This window comes from Phodopus roborovskii, unplaced genomic scaffold (assembly GCF_943737965.1).
Source record: "Phodopus roborovskii unplaced genomic scaffold, PHOROB, whole genome shotgun sequence".
Classification (NCBI taxonomy): Eukaryota; Metazoa; Chordata; class Mammalia; order Rodentia; family Cricetidae; genus Phodopus; species Phodopus roborovskii.
The window spans coordinates 10,973,937-10,999,142 of NW_026126418.1; positions in this window are offsets into that span (position 1 = coordinate 10,973,937).

The window sequence follows — 25,206 nt, forward strand, 5'->3', positions numbered from 1 at the left end:
TGGATGGTGGTGGTATATACCCTTAATCCCAGCACTAGAGAAGGTTATAAATAGGATTCAGGGTCTCATGTGGGATTTAGTTTCCAGTCACAGTGAGGAGAAGCTCACTCAGCCTTGGTACAGGTAAGAACTTTTTAGCGTTGGCTGCTGTGTCTTTCTGATCTTCAGCTTGAAGCCCAATATCTGACTCTGGGTTTTTATTATTTGTACTACAACTGGAAGAAACAGAGAGAGGGGAAACTGTAATCAGGGTTTATTATAAGATGAAAGATTCTATTTTTGATCAAAGGTGAAAATGTAAAATCCATAAAATATAATTAAGTAGAAGCATTTAAGATGAACTTATATTGACACAGTTGTTGGAGAGTGCACTAATAGTTTCATAAGCTTTTGTAAGTAATTATAACATATACTCAGAATTGGAACCTGTGTAAATATTGTTTATGATCTGGGTATAAAATATCCCCTTTTAAGGACTTAAGTGATGAAAACCAGGCACTCAAGTGATAGAACCAATTGTTAAGAAGTGACTGGACCGTGGGGATTCTTCACTGCTAGATTAAATTTATCTGTGGATTCATACTTTTATGTAATTATTGCAAAGAGATTAGTTAAGGAACTAGGTCCCTGGGGATATGTCCCTGGGGGCTGTAGCCTGTCCTGCTTCCACTCTGAGACTGTTCTAATCTTTGAGTAACCTGGGTTATTGGGCTTTGCTATGTCACGAGCTCTGCTGATGTTCTCCTTCATTGTGTCCCAGAAACAATAACAATGGATCCAGACAGCTATACACTGAAGTCTTTGAAACAACCAACATTTATCATTTTACTCTTAAGTTGTCTCTGTCATCAATGTCAAGTCTGAATCATGCACAAAGTGACTTGTTGCAGTTAATTATAGCCTTAAGAAGGACACAGAGCTCCATAGAACCTGGCATAATATTTTTGTTTTTAATTAGGACTCACAGAAATACACAATTTAGAGGTGTAGATAGAGTAAGCAATTTACATAAGCATTCTGAGAAAATTAAATGTATTTCTAAACGTTTCCATGTCTCTGTAACATGGACAAAATACCTGTAGATTCCAGTCAAACTAAACATGTTGAACAGTCTAGAAAAAAAATGATAACAATTCTGCCTTAAAATTTATTATAAAATGAACTTTAAATAAAAGTGGCAGGATTAAATATATTTAGCATCTCAAATTTTAATTCAATATATAAAAACAATTTATATGAATTTTACTTGTATTTGAGCAGATATGTCTGACATTGTAATAGAATGGCATCCATAGTTTTGTGTCTATTTTTAAACCTTAATGATGTTTTACTTGCCATATTATTGCTTTGTACTTTTTCTTGTTTCTAAATTAACTTCCTAACAAGTGTTTTCACATAGTAATATATAGGGGAGTAAAATACTGTAGCAAAAGAGAGTCCTGTCCAAACAAATAATCAAATATGTAGGGCTTTCTTTCTTCTTCTTTTTGGTTTTAGAAACAAGCTCTCTTTGTGTAATGTCCTGGGATTCACTTTGTAGGCCAGGCTGTTCTCAAACTCACAGAGATCTGCCTGCCTCTGCATCCTGAGTGCTAGGATTAAACCCATATGCCACTGCCTGACTGAAGGGTTTTAAACAAATTTCAGTAACTGCCCAGTTTATGGCATCATAGACAGCTATGCAAGAACAAGTTGACACAGAGCAGCCAATAGTAGATGTGAAGTATAAATATATATCCAGAATTGCATGTGTGAAACAAGACATTTACAAGAGTGCCATGGTTCAAATTGTTCCAAGTGAGATAATAAGCAAGAGGTATCAGTTTATTTTACAAGTAAAAGTAGAGGTTTCAGTATTATTGTTGCATGAAATATAATTCAAGACATAAGGGAAATGGTAAAGACCATCATTTATTTACTATACATGACTGATTTCCCACTTGGATAAATAGCAAACCTCAGACTTCAAGAATAAATAATACTTTCTCCCATTTTGGGAAAGTAAAGGAAAGTTGACACGATACTCCCTACTGGATACAGTAGAGAAGAAAAGAAAATATCAAAGTTATTTTCTCTGTATATGCTTGCCACTTTGAATTATTACATATGATTGGCAGCTAGCAGAAAATATTCCATTTGAATGGGAGTTAACTAAAAGTGTTGAAAGAACAAGGGAAAGGGAAAAGAAATGTTAAGATGATAATATATTGAGAAAAGGCAAAAGAGAGGAAAGATGAAAGAAAAAGGTATGTGAGAACAAAAAAAGGAAGAGGCATGGAGAGAAAGGTTTTCTACTTCCTGTAGGACTTGTGAGTTTCTGGCTATATTATCTGGTAAAATGTGGTTTAAGTTACACCAGAAAGTCTAGGGTATTGTTTTGTTTTGACACAGTGTCTCACTGTGTAGCTCAGGCTAACTGTGAATTCCTAATAAGCCTCTTGCTCTAGCCTCTTAAATGTTGTGATTACATGAGTGAACCACCTAGCCATGAAGAAGTATTTTAAAATATTCTAATTCCTTATTCTAAATGATTTTCATGATGACCTGTAATCAAAGTAAACTGAAATGGCTGCATTTTCTTTAAAAAAAAATAGTATATATTTTTTAAATATATTTTTATTTTATTTTAAATATGTCTATCCTATGTTGCTTTATAGCAATTTCCTAGTTTCTTATATTTTTGAAAGGATTGTCTGAATGCCACCAGAGTAACTGGGTTTTGAATAAATGTCACTGTGAAGAAATAGCTCTTTAAAAAAATGAAAAAAGAAAGATAGTATTGTCCAGGTATAGCAACGATGAATTAAGCAAGGTCTGCTATAAAACTTCTGTGGATATTTTGTAATATCCCAAGAGTACAGGAGTACTTGTTAGAGGAATCTGTGTGATAGATAACACAATCTGAATTCTACATACTCAAATTTGATAGTACCTCAGCTTTTCTGAAAATTAAGCTTCATAGTTTGCAAACCTGCCTAACTGGGGCACATTCTAACTTGGCAGGAGGGCTGAAAATATGGATCCTCCAAGTGAGAGAAAGTATACACTTCTAGTTAGTTGCCTACACTTTCTTGAAGGATTAACTGCTTCTCAAATATATTCTCAGACTGGCAGTTAATCTTAATCCAAAGGAAGCTCAGATTTTGAAAGAAATGAGGTTTGATTTTAGCCATTAGAAGATACTCCAGCTCTCCTGATTTGAGGGGCAAGGATATCACAGCTTTGAGGTCATTTCTGAAGGAGCTGAGACTTGATGCACAAGTTTATTTGCTGTGTCCTGCTCTGCCAACTCGGTGGAGCTAAAGCTGGTAGTGTCTGATGAACATGAGACCTGTGTTACTCACATTAACCCTAACCTATTGAAGTGCTATGTGAAAGTTTGTTGAATAGGCCTTTTCACAAGGCCGCCATCTGTGCCTAGATGGAATAGTGGACAGGGTAAGATGAACAGGAAATTTGGAAAAGGTTCAGCTGTAAAAGTTAGTGCAAAATTTCTGATAATAGAGCAGGTATTAAATTCATGAGACACTGAAATTGAATTGCTGAGACAAGAGCCATTGTGACTAGAATAGCAAATGTCAGATCATGAATCTATTCACATGGCAAGGATCAAAAGATGATTAGTGCAGGTGATACTCCCTCAGCTTTGCCTGAAACACTGGGGTTCTGTTTCTTTTAAGGAGACAAAGAAGGCTATAAACACGTCTTACATGGTGTTGACACTCTATGTTCCAAACTCCTTTAAGTTTTAAAGTTAGAGAGGTTAAAGTATAGCAAACTTGTCAATTAAAATTCCATAATTTCTTCATAGTGTTGTCTTTGATGACTCTTGAAAAATGCTTAACTTGCGTAGCAGTAATTGTCATGAAGATGTTCAAAATGTTTCTAGGTCTTTTTGGTGAATAAAAATTAATTTTGTATGTTTTGGCAAGGTGTCATATACATTAATATACCTGTATAAGTTTTGTTGGAAGATGAGAGAGTTGAAGTATGATGATTAATCTTATATTGAAATCTACTGTCAGAGCTTGTATAATGAAAATGGTGGTTACCTACAAGTTTCTCCCTAGAATACTAAATCTAAAAGAATTATGTAAGGGCATTCTCTAGAACATGGTTTGCCTCATTCATCCATGCTTGGATTAATGCATTCTGAGAAATACTTTAGGATATCCCCACCAGTTGTTGTATATTTAGTATAGGAAGTGGTTGTTAGAATACAGTACATGGGTCTAATATTAAAAACCACTATCTTCTAAAACTCCTTTTATTGTAATACACACATATCTAATATTTATAAAATGTTATTGCTAAGTTCAATGATTTTTGTAGAAACCAACTGATTTTCAAGTCCTAAAACTGCCACTCTCCAGCATCCAGGAGATATACCCCTGGTAGGCTTCCCTTTCCCCATCTTCCTCTCCAGCATCCAGGAGACATACCCCTGGTAGGCTTCCCTTTCCCCATCTTCCAAAGCTTGGAAGTCACTTTCTATGCATACAGTCGAAGAAAAGATTGTCCATATAATATAATATAGTCAGATAGTAATATAAAAATGGAAACAGAAGTTAGGATAAGTGACTACAGAGTAGAAAATTGACTCTCTAGGCTTCAGGGAAAAAAAGTGGGTTCATTTTGTGCCTTGACTTGAGTGAAACTGTTTCAGTTTTTGAACTCAGAGATAATGAATTTGTCTGGTTTTAGTCACTAAATTTGTGAATTATCACAGTACTAATGAACTAATACACACTCCACTGAACGTTTTGACCTTTAGTTTAGGAAAGCATATCCAGAAAAGTAATATACTGAAATAAACAAATAATTTTAGGAAGAATGTGAAATCCAAAAGCAGGAAAGTCACTAGTTACTGTGCAGAATGCCTTGATCAAATTACTTTGACGAGTAAATTCTTTCATAAAGCACAAAATAGACACCAACCAGTCCACATAGGTGAAGGATATTTAATACTGCTGAAACTCAATAGGGATACATAAAGTTTTATCATGCTCAAAGGTAGCATGATCTGCCTGTGATCTTATCTAGTCCAAGAGGAAATAACTCACCTTGCTAAGTTTTAAAATGTGGTTATAATCAGAAAGTCATACTCATCTGTTCTGGAATTAATCAAGTCATCATTTCTGACATAGAATCCAGGAATAGCTTTACAGTTCTTTGAACAACTTACTTGAGTAAAGAGCCAAGAAGCAGGAATAGTTCATCACTAAGAAAACATAACAGTAAATTTAGGTTACTGAGGAAGTTCTGAGTGTGAAATATATGAATTTATGCAAAGACATAAAATATTAGTGTCCATGAGGGAAATGGTATATACCTGAGAAATTATCAAAAGTTAAAAGTATCTCTATTTTAGTGACTGATAGTCATAGGTACATTCTTTGGTATTAATGAAAATATAACCTTTTAAATATACAATTATTATTTTTAATTACAATAATATTTCATTGTAAGAACATAAAATTTCTTTCCATGTTAGCATAGAGGCAACATTTACTTTATTTTTTAAAGCGATACACTGTTAGATTCCTGATTTCTTCTTTAATTGTTAACGTGTGTGTGTGTGTGTGTGTGTGTGTGTGTGTGTGTGTGTGTGTGTGAGTGTGTGTGTTTCTAGAGCTCACCACTTGGAATTGGGACTTTATGTACCAGCTTGTTACTGAAGAAAACTAATTCCCTCTGTCACAGCAGCCATTGACTCCCTAGCTCTTCATCTAAGATAGGACAATAAGGAATTTCTCTTGTCCATGTTGACATGTCAACTGCTATTGTCATTATGTCAGTTTAATTCAGGGAACTATTTTGTTGAGATTCAATAGGTGTATTTTTCCTGTCATGTTTCGGGATTTCTATCAATAGGCAACCTCAGCCTCTGGCGTTTACACTATTTCCACTTCCTCTTCTTTTAATTTTCCTTAAGCCATAGCTGTAGGTATTTTGTTTGTTTGTTTATGCAAAGGATGTATTTGTCGGCATTGGCCACTCCAAAGTCAATTATTCTCTATATTTGACAAATTGTGGATCTCTGTAATATTCTCCATTTGTTGCAAAAAGTAGCTTCTTTGTTAATGGGAAAGTTCAATTTTCCTTTTGAGCACACTCAGTCCAATTGCACAGCTGTTGATAACTCTCAAGATAAAAATGCCAATATTACTCCACTCTGAAGATTTTTGCCAGTTCACTTATTGTTGTGATTCATAAGCTTCATAGTTGTTTAGGACTAGTGATTACTCCTCTCTCTTGGAAGTTTGCATAGACCATTTTGATATTATAAGAGCCAGTCTTTGGGGAGAAATGTCTTTCAACTTTTAAACAAATATTAAGAATACTATTAAATCTTTGAAAGTGAATCATATAAACACACAAACAATTCCTTAAGGGGTTGATCTTATAGGACTTTTTATTCATTACCTTGACTTCCAATTTTTGAAACCTTATATATTTGAAAACGAAGATGACCCCCATTGTTGGCCAATAGCATCATGGAGTTCCCCCAAATACAACAGCTGATTTTCATTGATCTTGGTTGCCCAACAAAACACAAAGTTTAGACTTTGTAATTTTGAAGAAACCATACTCTGTCTGGTCATGGTATATAAAGAAGTTAATCTTGTACTGATGTGGAACATTCATCCCTGATTTCTAGCTTTCATAGTCTAGAAAGTTGTTATGCAGATTATGCAGATTGCTGGGTGAGAAGAGTAGAAGTGTCATCAGTAGTCTTTTTTTCTTTTTTTTTTTTTTTTCTGGGAACTCCAAGAAGCAGAGTAACAATCTTCATAGCAAGAGATATCCATAAAAGTGCCAGTAAGACATGTTATGGGGATAAGTGTTATATCTGAGCAGATATAAGTCCCATTCAAAAACAGGAAGTGCAGTCTTTGTTCTTTAAATCTAGTTAAAGACCCAGCTTTCAACTGCAACACTTAAGCTACAAGGGTTAATCTTCTCAAATATTTCTGCTAAAGTGGACATTGTATCAAATTACTCCATGCATTTGTTTCCGATAGTCACAGACAAATATATCTCTCAGTCATCAACACAATTGATTCTTAGTACAGTTGAGGGTAGAGTGTACAGAAACTTATGATTAGTTCAGAGAATGGGTGTCTATAGAATAGTCTGGCATAAACAAGACATCTATACCACAATTCTTATCTCTAATGTTCTTTGCACATAGCAGTGAAGGGAATAAAAAGACACTAAAAGCTAGTGGTCAAGAAGGAGCAGAGAAAATAGTATTTTCTGAACATACCAGTACTTATGCATTCATGTATTCAAAACAACTATGGTTGTTTATATGAGACATGCACAAGATCAAGGTGGTCAACCATGCAGAACACAGGAGGAGCTACTGAGTCCCATTTCTAGGTGAAGAGCTATTCAGAGTTGATAACTGCAAGGGAGGGAGAATTCATTTATTGTTTTTTAAATGTGGTCACTAGGAGGTTGACCATGTTTCAGTGGGTGGAAACGCCAATGTACATAGGAGAGCACAAATTAAACTAATGACTTATATTTTCTTTAAAAGAAATAGAGTTGAGGATATTGAGGGTGAATCTGAAGAGAGTTGGAGGAAGAAGTGGGAAGTAAATCAGACTAAAATACATTGTACACAGATATGAATTTCACTAAGAATTAATTAAAATTTTAAGATTGGTATTAAAGGAAGAAAAGAAAAAATACTCACTTAGGATTTACCTTTCATGGAGGAATGTTCAAGGAGTGAATTTTGACACATAATTTAGAATTAACCAAAGCTCATGACTACTGTTCCTTCACTCACTGCTTCTACTTCAAGTAGTATTTAGCACCTTCAATTAATAATATCACAACTTTGCATTTTCTAACACTCACTGTTCCCTTCTGCAGTTTTGTTTTTCTTCACCTTATACATACTGAAATACATAGTCACTTGATCTTCATATGATCAGTCATTTTTATACAAGATACTAGAATAATTAGTTCCCTGACAAATGCTGCTCACCCACAGCTAAACACTGAGCAGGACTCCAGGAATACAGTTACAGAGAGGGAGGAATGATAAGAAAAAAAGGGGCAAGACCAGGCTACAGAAACCCACAGAGACAGCTGACCTGAACAAGAGGGAGCTAATAGACCCCCAGACTGATATCTGGAAAACTAGCTTTGGACTGACTCAGACCCCCTGATCATGGGTCTCAGTTAGAAGGCCTGGGTGTCTAAGGGGCATCTGACAGTGGAACCAGGTTGTATCCTTGGTGCATGAAAGGAATTTGGGAGCACATTCCCCATGGAGGGATACTCTCTTAGCCTAGAGGCTGGAGGTAGGGTCTAGTCCCTACTCCAAATGACTTGACAGATTTTTGTTGATCCCTACTGGAAGGCATCACCCTCACTGGAGTGAGGGATGGGAGGGGGTCGGGGGTATGGAAGGAAGGGAGGGAAGGTGAGGAAACTGGGATCAATATGTAAAATAGGAAAAAATATTTTAAAAAAAAAAGAAAAATCCCATTTAGCAGGTCATGGAACAAATTTAGTCAAGGCCTTTCCATATAAACTTTGTGTGATGCATTATCTACAAAATTATGCGAATTTGTTGTAAATACTGTCCAGGTTTCAAGCAAATGAGGATTTCTTCTATAACAGCACAAGCACAAGAACATTCTTGTTTTAAAGATTTTCTTCTCTAAAATGTACCCAACAATAATTAAAATGAAAATACTAACAGTACAAGAATATGACTACTATACTCATGCTAGCTTCTCATCAAAGGCATGAATATACCTGTTCCATTAATTTTTGTTTATGGTTCGTATTAAGTCTGCCTTTTTGGCTTCAGGTGCTGTCTCCTTGATTACTACAGTTACAGTAGCAAAAAGGAGATCTGTGGCTTTATGACAATGCTCTAGGAGACTCAGGTGACTACTATGTCCAGCATCTTTGATCCAAACAATACGAAGGCCTAATAATGTAATAAATTGTGGGTGTATGCCATTGGATAAATTATACTCACCATCTCAGCCTTTCTCTCCTTCTGCATGTTCCTTACCTATTTTATTCTGCATTATGCTGTCCCATATTCCTCCTGTATCTAACTAGAAAGATATCTTATATCAACGACTCTTTCATTAATACTCCATGAACTCTGGATTATTAGGATATCCTTTTTGCTGCCAATGAAGCAGTGTGACCATATATAAATAAACTTATGCCTTCAGCTTCATTATTCTATTTGTACAATGATGATGAAACAATGATGATGTGGAACTAAAAGGAAAGAGTGTGATAAATATAGCATTTGGGACAATGATCTGATTTTGGTTTGCTGAGTTTTTACACTTAGCATTCCTACAATCTGTTGAAGTGGGAAAGGTCAATTTACAGTTTGGAATTCTGTAGTGTAATAAAAATGGGCAATTAATTAATGGATTTGATTTTTGTAATGGATTAAAGCAGTCTTTCCCACTAATCCCAGTGTTATCAGATTTGAGATTTAGTCAAACTCTAATAGTATTTATTATTTTTATTTAGAATTCCACTCACTACATCATTCCCTGTGACACTTTTGCTATCCTGGTTACTTTTCGAATATCTGCCTTTTTTGTTTAGTGTATTGATCCTCAACCTGTATTTCTCAGAAAGGACACGTCCCAATATTCCACGCAGATTTTACTACTTCTTGTTTATTTGTCCATTTCTCTTCTTCTGTTTAACTTTCACAAACTCACTTCTGCATGTTTAAACTCATGAACTCTCAATGTGCCCTTTGCATGTGTCCTACAGTTCATGGGCTGTGCTTATCTCACAGAACAATGACACATTCATAAATTTTTCATTCAGATTTTTGAATGAAATGTTGTCTATACTGTCATACAGATTTGTCATCCCTGTAGCCAGTACCTCTGTTGAACATATTTGTGGATACAAACTTGTTCAGGCTCTAACAATGTGAAAAGTACTGACCATCTATTATATAATTAAAACTCAATTATTGCAGGCTAGTAATCCTTTGCTCTATGTCTAAAATCCATAAACGAGTGAGTACAAACCTTGTTTGTCTTTTTTGTGACTGGGTTACCTCACTCAGGATGATTTCTTCTAGTTCCATCCATTTCCCTGTGAATTTCAGGATTCAATTGTGTTTTTCTGCTGAGTAGTACTCAATTGTGTAAATGCACCACATTTTCTCCATTCATTCTTCAGTTGAGGGGAATCTAGGTCCCTTCAGGTATTGGCTATTACTAATAATACTGCTATGAACATAGTTAAACAGATGTCCTTGTTGTATAAATGTGCATCTTCTGGGTATATGCCTAAGATTGGAATTACTGGATCTTGAGCTAGACTAATTCCCATTTTCCTGAGGAACTACTATACTGGTTTCCAAAGTGGTTTCCACTTCCACCATCAGTGGTCTGTGCCCCTTTTTCCTCATCCTCTCCAGCATAATCTGACTTTGATTGTTTTGATTACAATTCACATCACCAGAAAAGCTAGGAAACAAGGAGGACCCTAAGAGAGACATACATGGTCCCCTGGAGTAGGGGAAAGGGACAAGATCTCCCAAGCAAATTGGGAGCATGGATGGAGGGGAGAGGGAGTTAGGAGAAATAGAAGGGGAACAAAGGAGAGGAGAGGTTGGCATAATGGAACAGGGAGATTGAGATAGGGAAAGAATAGAGGAGAACAAGAAAAGATATTCCATAATAGAGGGAGCCATAATAGAGTTTAGGAGAAATATAGCACTAAGGAAATGCCCAGATATCTACAAGGATGAACCCAACTAACAATCTAAGCAATACTGAAGAGGCTACCTTAAATGCCCTTCCATGATAATGAGATGGAAAACTACCTTATATGCCATCCTAGAACCTTCATCTAGTAGCTGATGGAAGCAGAAGCAGACACCCACAGCTAAACACTAGCTGAACTACTGGAATTCAGTTACAGAGAGGGAGGGAGATCAGCAAAAGGGTCAAAGGCAGAGACAACTGACCTGAAAAAGGGGGAGCTCATGCACCACAGTCTGATAGCTGGGAAACCAGGATAGGACTGACCCAGTTTCCCTGAATGTGGGTGTTCTTTAGGAGAACTGGGCAGTCTATGGGGCCTCTAGTAATTGATCAGTATTTATCCCTAGTAACTAATGGACTTTGGGAGCCCATTCCACTTAGAGGGATATTTTCTCAGCCTAGACACATGGTGGAGGGCTTAGGCCCAGCCCCAAATGATATGACAGACTTTGATGATTCCCCATGGAAGACCTCATTCTCTCTGGGGATCAGAAAGTGGATGGGCTGAAGTTTGGTGGGGGTGATATGGAAGGGTGGGAGGGTGAGGGAGCTGGGATTTACATATAAAACAAGCTTGTTTCAAAGTTAAATTAAAAAAGGAAAAAAATCTCTATTATTTTAGTGATTCATTATCAAAGGATGCAACATGTAAAATATTTGTAGGCTGAATATTGTTATAAATTGTCAAGAATACACAAGCATTTTCTACTATTTGGGAGTAATTAATACAGGAAAAACCTAAAATATAAGTGGCACTTTATCACAGCAGTGAATTATCTAAACTAAAATATTAGAGTGTTAAAGGCTTATATCTGAAATAATTCTAATGAAATCTATTCATTTTAGCACAAAATATTAAGAATGTTAAGGCTTATAAACATTGCAATTATTTAGTTAAAGCAACTGCTTTTACTCCAGAATATTAAGGATGTTAAGACTTATAAGTACTAAAATAAATTTATTTAGTAATATTCTATTTTCTCTGTTGATTCCAGCCAGTATCCACACTTTTCCTTCTATAAGCTTCCTATACATATAAATACAATATTAATCTTAAATATGACATTGTTTCTTCTGGAAATAACCTAGACATTCATTCTACCATTGCAAACATTTAAAAAAATTTCATACAACATATTCTGATCATGGATTTCAATGCTCCAATTGTTTCCAGACACCTTCTATGCCCCCATTACACAACTATATGCCCTTTCTTTACTATCTCTAATTGCCTTCAAACTCATTTCCCAGGCTATTAACTCTTTCAGAGATTTTCTGTATATCTTTTCTTAACATGATACATTTGTTTCTTTACCAATAACTCTCATAGAACTCTATAACCTCCCTAATAACTACTACTTTATTCAGTTTCCCCAAACTATTGTTCATTTTCTGGGTATATGTATTACTATCTTTTTTGTTGTTGTTTTAGTTTATTTTACATGTCAATCCCAGTTCCCTCTCCCTTCCTCCCTCTCTCTTACCCTCCTCCCCCCTCACATACACCCTGACCACCCTCCCCTCCCATCCTTCTTCACCCATTCCATGTGTAGGGCAATGCCATCCAGGTGGGATCAAGGAAATCTGTCAAGTCAATTGAAATAGGGACTAGGACATCTCTCCTATCTCTATATTATGGGAGTATCCCTCCATGGGGGATGTGTCCTCAAAGTCCTTTCCTGTACCAGGAATACATCCTGGTTCCACTATCTGACATCCCTTAGACTGCTCTGTCCTTCTAGCTGAGACCCATCAGGGGGCCTGAGTCAGTCCCAAGCTAGATTCCCAGCTATCAGTCTGGGGGCCGTCAGCTCCTCCTTGTTAAGGTCAGCTGTCTCTATGTGTTTCTGTAACCAGGTATTGTCCTTTCTCTCTGCATCTGGATTCTAGTTCGACTCAGTGTTTTGTTATGGGTGTTTGCTTCTGTTTCTAACAGGTACTAAATAAGGGCTCCATGATGGTGGAAAAGTTAGTTGTTGATTCCACTATCACTATCTTAATAAACTTGAACTTCAGCATTTAATATGGTAATGCGTCATTATTAGTTTTTCAACCTATTCTTTAAAATCAATCAGCATATGAATTAGAGTTTACATATAATATTTAAAGTAAAATGTCTATTATTAAAACTAAGTTATTTAATTTTTAATTGTAGAATTCTGAGCTATTGTATTCTCAATGTAAAAGAGACTCAGGTTTGAATCTGTTTTGATGAATATTTAACAAAGATGGACTACAACCAATCTTTTAATAAAATCAATGAGAAGCAAACAAATCACAAAATTCATATAAGTTTAGGAATTAAAGAAAAATCAACTTCCTTTTATCACTCACATTAATTTGGATTTTATATGTGTGTTCTTACCATTTTCTCTTTAAAGCAGAGAAGTGGGGATATTTGTTTTCCATGATATAAAGAGTCTAGTCAGAGTGTATATACATCTTTCCCTCCAGGATCAGATATAGTATCTGATTACATATTAGGCATGAAAATTTGTACAAAGCCTACTGCTATAAAGAATTTGTTGCCTCAAAGTTTCAAGTCTAGAGCACAATGCATTAGAATGTATTTTCAACAAAAAGGAATCCTGTATGCTTAAAATGAACAGGTATCTTTCCTACAGACTTTTTAGACATAATTCATAGCACGGATCTGGTCATTTAAGCTATTAGGAATAAAACTATCATGCATTTTTCTATATGCATTATTGTAATTTCGACAGTCTTCACATATTCTAATAAATTAGGAATGTGATCACATCTGTCTCTAAACAAATATAAATTTGTTTATTGCACATGTGCATGTTGAAGCAGATGCATGGAGGTCAGATGACAATTTGTGGGAGTTGGTTATCATCTTTCACCTTGTTTGTCCTGGAGAAGTAATTCATGTTATCAATTTGGGCAGCAGGTACCACATACTTATTATGACAGTTACTTTAAGTAAAGAGTGCTTCAGTTGAACTGCACAAGATAAAAATATGCCACAACTTGGACCAATCTGAAAGAGAACAGTTTTCATGGGAAGGCAGACTGTGTATAATATAACAGGTTTTTGTTTTGTTTTGTTTTGTGTTCTGTAGAGAGGAAAATGTTAACCTACAAAATATGAATAAAGTGTACAGGATATATTTAAGTTACCCAAGTTTGGCAGAAGCAGGGTCAATCTAGGGCTTAGTGTTCTGAAAAAGAAAGATTGTGAGAGTTCCTAACAGGATGCATATTCCATAATATTCAGTTACCTTCTAGGTGTACAAATGAGAACTTGGGATTTAGGTAAGAGTTTGTTTAAAAATAAAAAGTATATACATGAAAAATGCATCAACCGTTTGTTTTGGTTCTATAATCTTAGCTGTTCTGAAGGCTGAGGCAAAAAGTTGGAAATATCAAAGCCAACCTAGGGAACTTAGTGATATTGTTTCTCAAAATTGAAACTTATTTAAAGGCTATTGTGAAAGGTATTCTTTCCTGATTTATTTCCTTGTCTGATTGATATTTGTATTTAGAAGCACACACACACACACACACACACACACAATGTAAAGACAGATACAGAACTGAGCTTTTCTTTCCTAAGGATAGCTTCATAGGTTTAAAACCCTGTTAGGCTATATGGAGTGATGATTGGTGAATTAATAAAAGCTAGAACATGTGTCATGTACAGCCCACATATGTTTAATTACTTACTTTTTATAACAGTACTATGAAATAGGTACAATTATGTTATTCTATGTGTCTGAGAAAACAGAGTGAGACAGACCAAATAGCTAGTCCCAGAGATGGTGAGTAAAGATCCATTTTAATCTCACTACATTTGATTAATAATCTTCACTGTTAATACATAAGTTTGATTCTTCCTTGCTTTCTGCATAACATCATTATTGACTATAACCCTAATACACATTCTCTCCCCTCCATAAATCGTTTCCCTTTTCCCTTACTCAGTCTACAGCAGGTATAATAATCAGATAAATATTTTGACAAGAGTCAACAGAATTGGCTCATTTGCTAAGAACCCTTGCTGCCCCTACAAAAGACCTGAGTTAGTTTTTAGCACACATGCCAGGTAAGGTCACTACCACTTGTAATTCCAAATGAAGGGAACCTGACACTGCATTTTTGCCTCTCCTTGTACCTTTTCTTATGTGTGTACACTTCCCACACAGAAGTATACACATGCAGAGTAAATTAAGCTAAAACTAAAACACCTACAAAAACATGTTTTCTTATAGTGGGACAGAAGTCATGCTCATGCACACAAACATACACAGAGAAATGTACACACTTACACACATACACATTTACCTTCACACTCAAAAGAATACCATTACAAAAACTGTAGTAGATATAAAAGATGTGTGACCTTCAACCTCCAATGATGACTCAGATAAATCCAGTATGACCCCTAACAAAAAAAAAGATAGACCAAGTACTAGGAAAATTAAAAATAAAATCAATTTTTTCAAAGTAGCTACAATATTCCATTAGCCAGAGTGATAATATCAACACAGATAAGTATCGAGGATTTTTCCCCTGACAATCCTCATTTCAAAACAAGCCCTTCAACTTAGCCAGCTATTACACACCAAAGCATTAAAGATTAATATCTATAATAGCTTTTTTAAAAAAGACAGAATTTACCCCAGCCTGTTTTTTTTTTTTTCTCTCCCTCAAGGTCTAAATAGAGGAGAAAATAATATATCCTGCCAATATGCATCCAATCAAACATAAATACCTCATGACTAAATTTTCCACTAATATTTACAGATAAATCATGCCATGTTTTCTCTCCAGGCATCTAGGAACATCATTGTGACTGTCACTCTCAGAACCAGCAGCTAAGAAATGGCAAATACGGATTATGGAGACATGTTAATATATTTTGATGAATAGGGAAGACAAAAACAGTGGCTTGAAAATGTAAAATACTTCTTTCAGCCATATATCAAGATCATATTTTATATAACACAATCCTTCATTTATTCTAATAAAATGCAGCCATTTTGCAAAGGTAGTATCCTAGCAGAATTTGTAATACATATAAAGTGAAGGCTCTTGATTCTGAAGACTTTCTTTTACTCACTTGTAAACCAAATGAAGACATTTTCATCCATTTGTTTATCCACTCAGCAAACACTTGCTGTATTCTAAGGTGATGAGGCAGACCAGTGCTTTACACACTTTAATGTGTGTTTAAATCACCTGTCATACTAGAGAATGGAGATTAGATCTGGGGCTCATGATTCTGAATTTCTAAGAAAAGCAGAAATGAAATGGCAGGCAGTGGGTCACCCTTTGCATAGATCAGAAATATCCATCTGAAATCTCTACATCAATGTAAGTGTTTTCTGTCAGTCCCATCAACACAATAGCCATTAGCTACTTATCTCTATGAATGTGTAATATGGATATATACTGCTGAAGAAATTGTAATGTCTGAGTATTTTAATATTTTAAAATTAATACATTCAGTGTATTATTTAACATTAAATTGCTGTGTTTGGTCATACTCAAATCCCTGCATTTGAGAGGTAGAAGGATGATTGGGGTCTAAGGTCATCCTAGCATACATAACAGGCTTCAAGCTAGCCTATGTTGCAAAGATCCTGCATTAAAAAACAAAAGTCAAATTTAAATAATTAAATATGTCCATTGGCTCTTACATTAGCAAATATACTTTTGTGAAGATGAACAAAGTTACCATATGATAGAAGAGAGGATGTTTAATTGTGAGATTGTACATTCAGGCTTGTAATCATATTGGTAAAATGACATGAAAGTCTAAGAGAATGAGACTTAGAAAGCCAGATCTAGGACGAGGTGGCATGTGAACATTCTGCTCTGTAATTCTCTTGTAAACTTAACCAGAAGAGGTTGGGGATCCAATACAAATATACACACAAGCAAATAATAAAAGAAAAAAAATGTTTTTGGAAAGGACACTATCAATTTGAATTTTGTATTGTCAAGGCCTAGATTACTTACAGTTTCTTCCAAATAATGAAAATGACTTTGTGTGCAGTGTTCTATTGCTGTAACTTTTCATAGATAACATCTTTAGCCCTTGAACTATAGCAAAATTTGCCAGGGAAACAGAACCAGCAATGTTCATGGGCTAAGCTATAGCACCCCTCTAATCTGAGGTAGAAATGATAGTATGAGAGCTGCATGCAATATCTGACACAAAGAATCATATCCAATTTTTGCCAAACCTGATGGGGTAAAATCTGAAAAGGAGCCACCTAATCTTGATGTTCATTAATGAAACCCCAGCTGTGCCCTGCTTTTGAAGATGAAGTGAACAAAGAAGGAAAAGATGCAAGATAGCAATGTAGCTTGTCAATCTCTCAATATTCTTTTCTATTGGTGTGAAAACAATAAAATCTCATGTTGTTCCTATTATCTTATGAACTCCCTTTTTTCTCCTTCTACACATTTCAGGAAGAATAAGCCATTTATTAACACTTATGCAATTGAGAGCCTATTGCTTTTCTTTCCACTAAGTTATTGCTGACTAGAAACAGATAAACTTATATTAGTTTTTGTTATGTTATTTCTGATGGTGGAAAGAAGTAACAGTTGTAACTATAGAAACAATGCTATGATTTCCTTTCTTCTTTTTCTTCTCCTCTTCCTTCTCCTCCTCTTCCTTCTTCTTCTTTGAAATACCTTCCTTTTTCTCTGCCTTTGCAAATATTCAGATTTAAGATGAAATATATATCAGAAGAATATTTTGGTCATGTATGATAACTACAAAATAGTCATATAATGTATACAAAGGATTAATAAAACATTCTTAATTCACTTATATATTAAAAGAAATACATGTGGGAGGCATTCATTCATTCTAGAATCTAGATTCATCCTATTGAATTCTACTCTCATAAAACTAACTGTTCAGAAGTTTTCTGATGCTCAGCAGAGGTTTGAAATACTTAGTCTTATCTTCCCAAAAAAGAACCTACAACTCTGCTCTGAATTCCGATTTCTTGTGACCATCCATACCTGATCTTCCATAGCTTATATTTCTGTTTTTCTTCCTATGTAAACCTTATGTTGTTTTCCTCAGATATTCCCTCTCTCACATACCTTTCTCTCTCTCTCTCCCTCCCTCCCTCCCTCCCTCCCTCCTTTCACCATCCTTCTTTTAAATTAGTTAAAATACCATTTCCTGACTTTTAGTACTCCTCAGATTCCCTACCTTTAGCATTCCACTTGCTTTCACAAATATATTCTGGAGATCCCTCATGTATTTTTCACTAGCTACTTTAATAAGCTTTTATAAAATAGTTTTGTAACATAAATGTTATAGTATTTGCAATTATAAATTTCACACTCTGCTCCAAAACCTATGGGTAGAGAAAATAACAAATTGTTTTCATATTATTGGACAACTGTGGATATCTAGTCAGTAATTAATCAGCACCCTAAATTTAGCCTCCCCATGTATGTTGCTCCACTCATTTTCCTATCTTCACATGCATATTTAGTGAGAGAAGAAGGTTAAGAAGAGACTCTGATTATTCAAAATTGTCCTTGGAAGAGTCCTTGTAGAATTGCAAACATCTTCTGTAGTATAAAATTACATAACCTTTTTTATTTTGTAGCATAAAAATGGGGTGTTTTTACTGTAACATGGTTGTTTTGATGACTATAATACCTGCTTTATGTTCTATCCTTGTTACTTGATTCAGTTTCTTCCTTTATTTCTTCAGTCTTGATGAACACATTGTATCATTTATATACTAGTTGAGAAAGTAACAATAGAAAGTATAATGTAATGCCTGCTTTAATGATTCAATTCTACAGGGAAATTCATAAGGTAAGCAATTAAAAAAATCAGTGTAGGAAGCAAAGATCTATGGAAACCAAAGGCAGGATGTTCTCATTGTCCTTTAAAGTATTGTACCTGATCTAATATCAGGATATAGATAAAGCATGACAAACACTTGGAATAACTGGTAAGTGTATGGATTATATGATATTACCAAGCCAATATTAAATATTATCACCTTGATAACTGCACTATAGGTGTGAAGTAATGAAGGAACATTATGTAGGTAATTCCTCTCCAATGATAATAAAATAAGACTTATGTATATTTTACAATTCTGAGTATATATATATATATATATATATATATATATATATATATAGAGAGAGAGAGAGAGAGAGAGAGATTATAAAACATTTGTAGTAAAATAAATAAAACAGATGAATTTGGTAAGTCTTCTAAATAGTGTTTGAAACTTTGTGTATGCCTGAAATTATTTCAAAATATAAGTACAGACATTGCTTACATTGCTCAGAAAAAGACACCTGATTCAGGGTACAGTGGACATGTGGATATGCAGCTATGGTTAGTAGTGGGTATGAATAAAACATTGCTAATGAAATGCCTACCCATTATTTCAATAGGTCACAAATTTGCAAATAATAGAAATAAGATTGCAAAATGGTGGTAAATTTCTAGAATAGAGAATCTTTTCACAACTTATTAATTTAATAAATGCACCTGTCTAAATTTTGATCTGAAATCAATAAGATAATGACGGGAATACAGTTTAGATACTATCTTTTTCATTATCGTTTAGGGCAAGGAGACTTTGTAATAAAAATATCCCATCTATCTATAAATGTGATAACACACATTTGCATTGGTATGCATTTTTGAACAAAATAAAATAAAACTTGGTTCCAAGGAAATTTCTATTCAAATTTGTCATAATGCAGATACCACAGAGTATAGTTACATAGAAAGGGATAGCATCAGCAAATACATACCCAAGCTAAACATCATACTTATCTTAATATCTTCAGCCTATGGTTATATTGAACAAAGTAGAACTGGACTATGTCAAGAGAGAATAATGAAATCAAATTATTTTACAAACATAAGATGCTCTAGGTATAACATAGCACTGTTTTAATGTAAACAATTTTAATAATGTAAACTATATATTAAAGTAACCATAAAATTATAGTATAGGAGATATATAAACTCAAAACTTAATTATTACCATAATCAAGCATTATATATATATATATATATACATATATATATAAATATGTGATATATTTTACATGATTTGTAGGGGTATAGGTCTATATACTTATGATACACAGGCAAATTGTGTTAGGAAGCACCTGGGGAGTAGAAAATGTTCAGTTCCGTTTAGGAAGTTGCCATTCATCTTTTCAGTGTGCCACTGACCAACACATATTGCAGTACCTGACTGACAATATGTGTGTATTTGTAGACAAGTGTTTCCATATAATTAATAAGGAAATTGTTATTTAATCTGAATACAAAATGGATGAGAATGAGAAAGCTGCCACACTGTTCAAAACACTCATGAGGCAAAAATGAGAGACTAACAGCAGCCATCAGGAGAGTGAATGACTGAGAATCAGGTTGTCTGTACTGATAGACTTCTCATTTTCTGGGGGATCTGCAACAGCATTTTTCCCCCTTTTCTTGTTAAAACATTTGTAATAGTGTTTGGAATGTGATACTTTTTTTTTCTTTCTTTTCACTTCCTTTTTATTTACTCCTTGTGTCTTTCCCAAGACGACTCCCAGTCCCACCCATCTCCCTCTCCCCACCAGAATAAAACAAAATAAAATTTAAGAGAACAAATTAAAAAAAGAAGAAAGGGAAAATCTTGTCTTGGAAGCTGCAGTGTGATACAGTGAATCACACAGGAAACCCCTTCATCCATACACCTAGGGATATTCCAATTGAGCCTGACATCTGAATCATCACATTACATTAATTGGTTATCACTGCTACTGCAAAGACTCAGCAGGTTTAAGTAGGCAAACACTATCTTTCTGCATATATTTTTCTTCATTTCAATTGAAAACAAAAATGTGAACTCTTATGCTGAATTTTGTTCAAAAGCATAAATATTCACATAGCATTTCCAAAACAAGCTCTTGAAACATAAAAACTCAAAAACAACTGAAAAATGGCACCATGCTGCCTTGTTTTCTTTTAACAATATCTCAATTGAATTTCTTTAGCAAGCAAATTAAAAGAGTATTTGCTAAGTGCCAGTGCCACTGATTCCTGTGGGGTTAAAAACTGAAAAAAGAAAGAGCAAAACCCAGCTGAATTCTTCCTCCTTCCTCTGTGAGGACGAATGCTTAGAAGATATTGTTAAGGTAACTGACCTGGAAACCGAAGCTAGATCATCATAGATATGTTTTCCCCTGAAACTCTAACTCACAGGAGTAAAGCAGATCTCTAAGTTAGCAGATGTGATGCAAGGCTCTCCAGCAACAAATATGCTGAGTGAAACTGTGATTTTTTTTATTCATCTTTTTAAATAACATTCCTTCCCACTTGTCCTTATATTGCCAGCTCCAGAAAGAAATCAAGACCTCTGAATGTGGGTTGCAAAAGTTCCTTGCAGAAAGAGAATGCCCTTTGTCTCCTGTGGTAACCCAGACAATTTCTTCAAGATATTTACATTAGCAACTTCTTACAAAACAATAATTGTTGATACTATACTATTTTCTGAGCTTCTCAACTTACTCTGGAAATTATTTCCTTCCTAATATTGAGAGGGGATGAAATAAACCCATCAGTGGTCAGTAACAATCAACTCATTGCGCTGACCTCAGATTCTTCTTATCATGTCTGTAGATGTCTGTAGATACTGAGCTCATGATAAATATTGACTATTATCCCTGTGACCCATGAGTGACTATTAATACATACTCAAGCTTCAAATCTGCCCAGCATGTGTGATTTTGATCTGAATCCATGACTTCCTGAAAATTTAGTAGTTAGACTTTATTATATCACTTCTGCCTCTCTGTTATGAAAGCTATGCTCAATAACAATTTCAAGCCATTCTTACTTTTTTCAACTTTTGGAGTCTCAAACAACACATAAAAATTTAATCTGTCTTTGAAATACCAAGTCTAGGATATTTTTATGAAAACATGAAGTGTAATACAATCCTTGCCCACTATATATGTTAAATTTTGACAAATATATTTTATGACAAGTTAATGAAGAGGGTTTTAAATATTTATTCTGTGTCAGACACTGTTTTGGGAATATTGCAAACAGGAATCCTTATATTTGCTTCATGAATTATGTTCTAAAGTTATTATATTTCAAATGCAGAAACAACCAGAGTTGTAAAAAAAAAAAAAAAAGTGGCAACACTCTTAATACCAGAGCAATTTTCTCTTTCCTATTATAAAACATCTTGACAAAAGCAAGTTAAGTAAGCAAGACATTGTTCAAGCTCTCAGCGTTGGGTGACAGTCTATCAGGATGGACACCACATAGCGGCAGGACCTTGCTAGAACTAAACACATTGCATCTGTACTGAAGAAGCAAAGAGCATGAAATGACTATGTCTAGTAGCCTTTCTGCTTTCTTTCAGTCTATGACACAGCCTGTGAAACAGCCACACCTACAAATAAGATGGGTCTTCCTATATTGATTAATGTAACCAAGAAAATTTATTATAGGCATTCCCAAAAGCCCATCTCTTTGAGTTTCTGTATGTTCTGCTGAGAAGTTATAAGCACAGAAAAGGTGCCATCAGCAGATGTTTATAAGGAAAGATTCATATATAGCATTGAGATGAGAAGAGATAGGTTTAGGTTTGAGTGTACATATCCTGTTTTCTATACGTAATTATATGATATCCAGGTTTATTTCCTCTACTCCCATGGACATATCAATTTCTGAAGCCATATTGTAAGGTTTAGGCTTTCAACAATTTATCAAGGTAAAAATAACCATAAAAACAAATAATTCATTCCAATTTAAATTTGCACCAAATCATACAAGTCTAACTCTGTTCTATAAGTTATAATAACTGGATTCCTGTCATTACCATTGAGAAATATAATAAAATATCTGGATTAAAGACAAGTCATATTTTATTGACAATTGAATGTGATAAGCTTTATGATACTACCTTATAGATGAAGAAATAATCTTAGATTCATTTTATAACCTGCCCAAGTTTGTATTATGTCCTAGAATAGCATCACAATTAGCTCACACTCAAACTCCTAATCATTAGGTCTATGGTCTATGGAATAATAGATGTAGCCTAGACACTCTCAGGGACCGTAGAAAGTTCACATTTTGTTAATAAAGATGTTGAAAAATTATTTGCCTTTTTATCATATTGCCCTTTTCACTGATGCTTTAGTGTTGTTGCATAACTTTGATGGCATGTTTCTGGGAATCAAGGCAGCATTAAGAGCTAAATCAGCATTCATAATGTTTCCAGCCCACATGCTAGCACACTAAGAAATTCTTGCTCCTTCAGGAAAAATCAGTGTTGGAGAGAGTATAAAAACTATTATCTTTGCCCTTTGAATACATATTTTAGTGCTTTTATGATTAATTTGAGTTACGAAGGAATTGACAAAATGCATGCATGAATGAGTTGGGGTGAACTAGTTTCTTCACCCAGAAAAATAACCTTTATGTTAAAAAAAAAATGACTGATATATAAAACGTACACTTTTAGATAAGGCTGCCCAGCAAACATTTCTCAAAAAGAAAAATAAGTTTGAAGTGAGTTTGTCACCTGAAGGGAAACAAACAACTGAGACTATTTGAGGCCAATGGTAAAATTTGATATTTCAAACAAACAAGAAACCAGAATTTGAACAGACATGCACACATCACAGTAAAGCTGAAAGCTTTCAAATACTGTGAGTCTTCTTACACAGTAAATGAAATTGATGAAAGAAAGTTTATATTGAAATATGTTCATATTTGGAAAATCTGCATTGCTGATTGAGCTAAGCTATTAAAAATTATTCATGTATGAAGTTTCAAAATTATTCAGGAGCAAAAGATATGAGTCACAGTGGACCACAAACTTGTGATATAACATATGAGATGTACACTGGTATACTTTCAGATTCTACATCCAAGAAATATAATGATGGTTCTTCATATATCTACAATTAACTACAAAATTTATATATCAAGACATCATATTGAAACTGTGAATCTGTGTAACTAGTAGAATTTTCTTATTAACTCAATTAAAATAATGTATCTGAACATAATGAGAGAGAATTCATAAAATCATAAAATAAGCACTTATATAAAACCATAATGCTCTCCTTACAATATTTTATAGAAATTATTTATTTTCATGAACCAATGCAATGTATAACAATTATTTATCCCTAGTGCACAAATGAATTTTGAGAGCCCATTCCCCACAGAGAAATACTCACTCAGCCCAATTACATGGGGGGGGCCTAGGCCCTCCCACAAATAATATATCAGAATTTGATGATCCCTTATGGAAGGCCTCACCAAGCCCAGGGGAGAGAGGATCAGTGAGGGGAAGGGGATGATGGGAGTGAGAGGGAACTGGGATTGATATGTAAAATAAGATTGTTTCTAAATAAAAACAAAAACAAAATTAAAGGCAAAAGGAGAGAACTCCATAAAGCTGCCATCTGACCAACACATGTGCACCCCTAACACACTCAATAATAAATAAATTTTAATTAAAAAAGATAATTTTAAATGAGTTGAAATTTCTAAATATTGCTTACTCTGCTTTCTCAGCAGTGAAGGCACATAACAAATTTTTTAATTTTTAAGAATTGAATCATTGAATTTCTTAGCTGCATCCTTTTTATTTTTTTCTTGTACTTAAAGTGGTTTTATTTTTTTTTTTTAAATACGATATATTTTACGATATATTACCTTTCTCCCAACTCCTCTTATTTCCTTTCCACCTCCCTCAAATTTGGGTCAACACCCTTTATGTCTTTTAGAAAACAAACAGACATCTATGGAATAATAATAATAAAACAATAAAGCAAGCAAATTGGAATAATAAAACAAACCAGCAAAAGAGAAAGAGCCAAAGATAAAATTAAAGAAACACATATGGCTCAGTCACACCTCCCTTTCAGGCACACACAATATTATGAGGCAAAAATGCCATTAAGGTTTTTTGTTTTCTTTTGTTTTTATTGTTTTTTTTTTTTTTGTTGTTGTTTTGTTTTTGTTTTGTTTTCTGTCTTGGCCCCATCTACTGCAGGTGGTGTTACCTACACTTGAGAGTGGTTTGTTTCCCTGGAGAGATTCCTTTGGATTTGAATCATTGCATTTCTTAACTGTATCCTTCTTAAAGAAATGTTAAGAGTGTTTGATAAGAGAAATTTCAGGACTGGGCTAGATTCTCAAAACATCAATCAGAAATAGGGTTTGTTGTTATTGTTGTATTTTAGATCTATTTGGATAAATATGTCTAATGATTAGAGATTCATTATTTCTTAAGAAAGAAGAGTGAAATTTAAAACCAATCAAATTGTATCCTTTCACTTGTAAGAAACTATCTGATAGATGCTCATGAATCAAGCAAAGAAATATAAATCCCTCTTCTTTCCCAGACAGAAA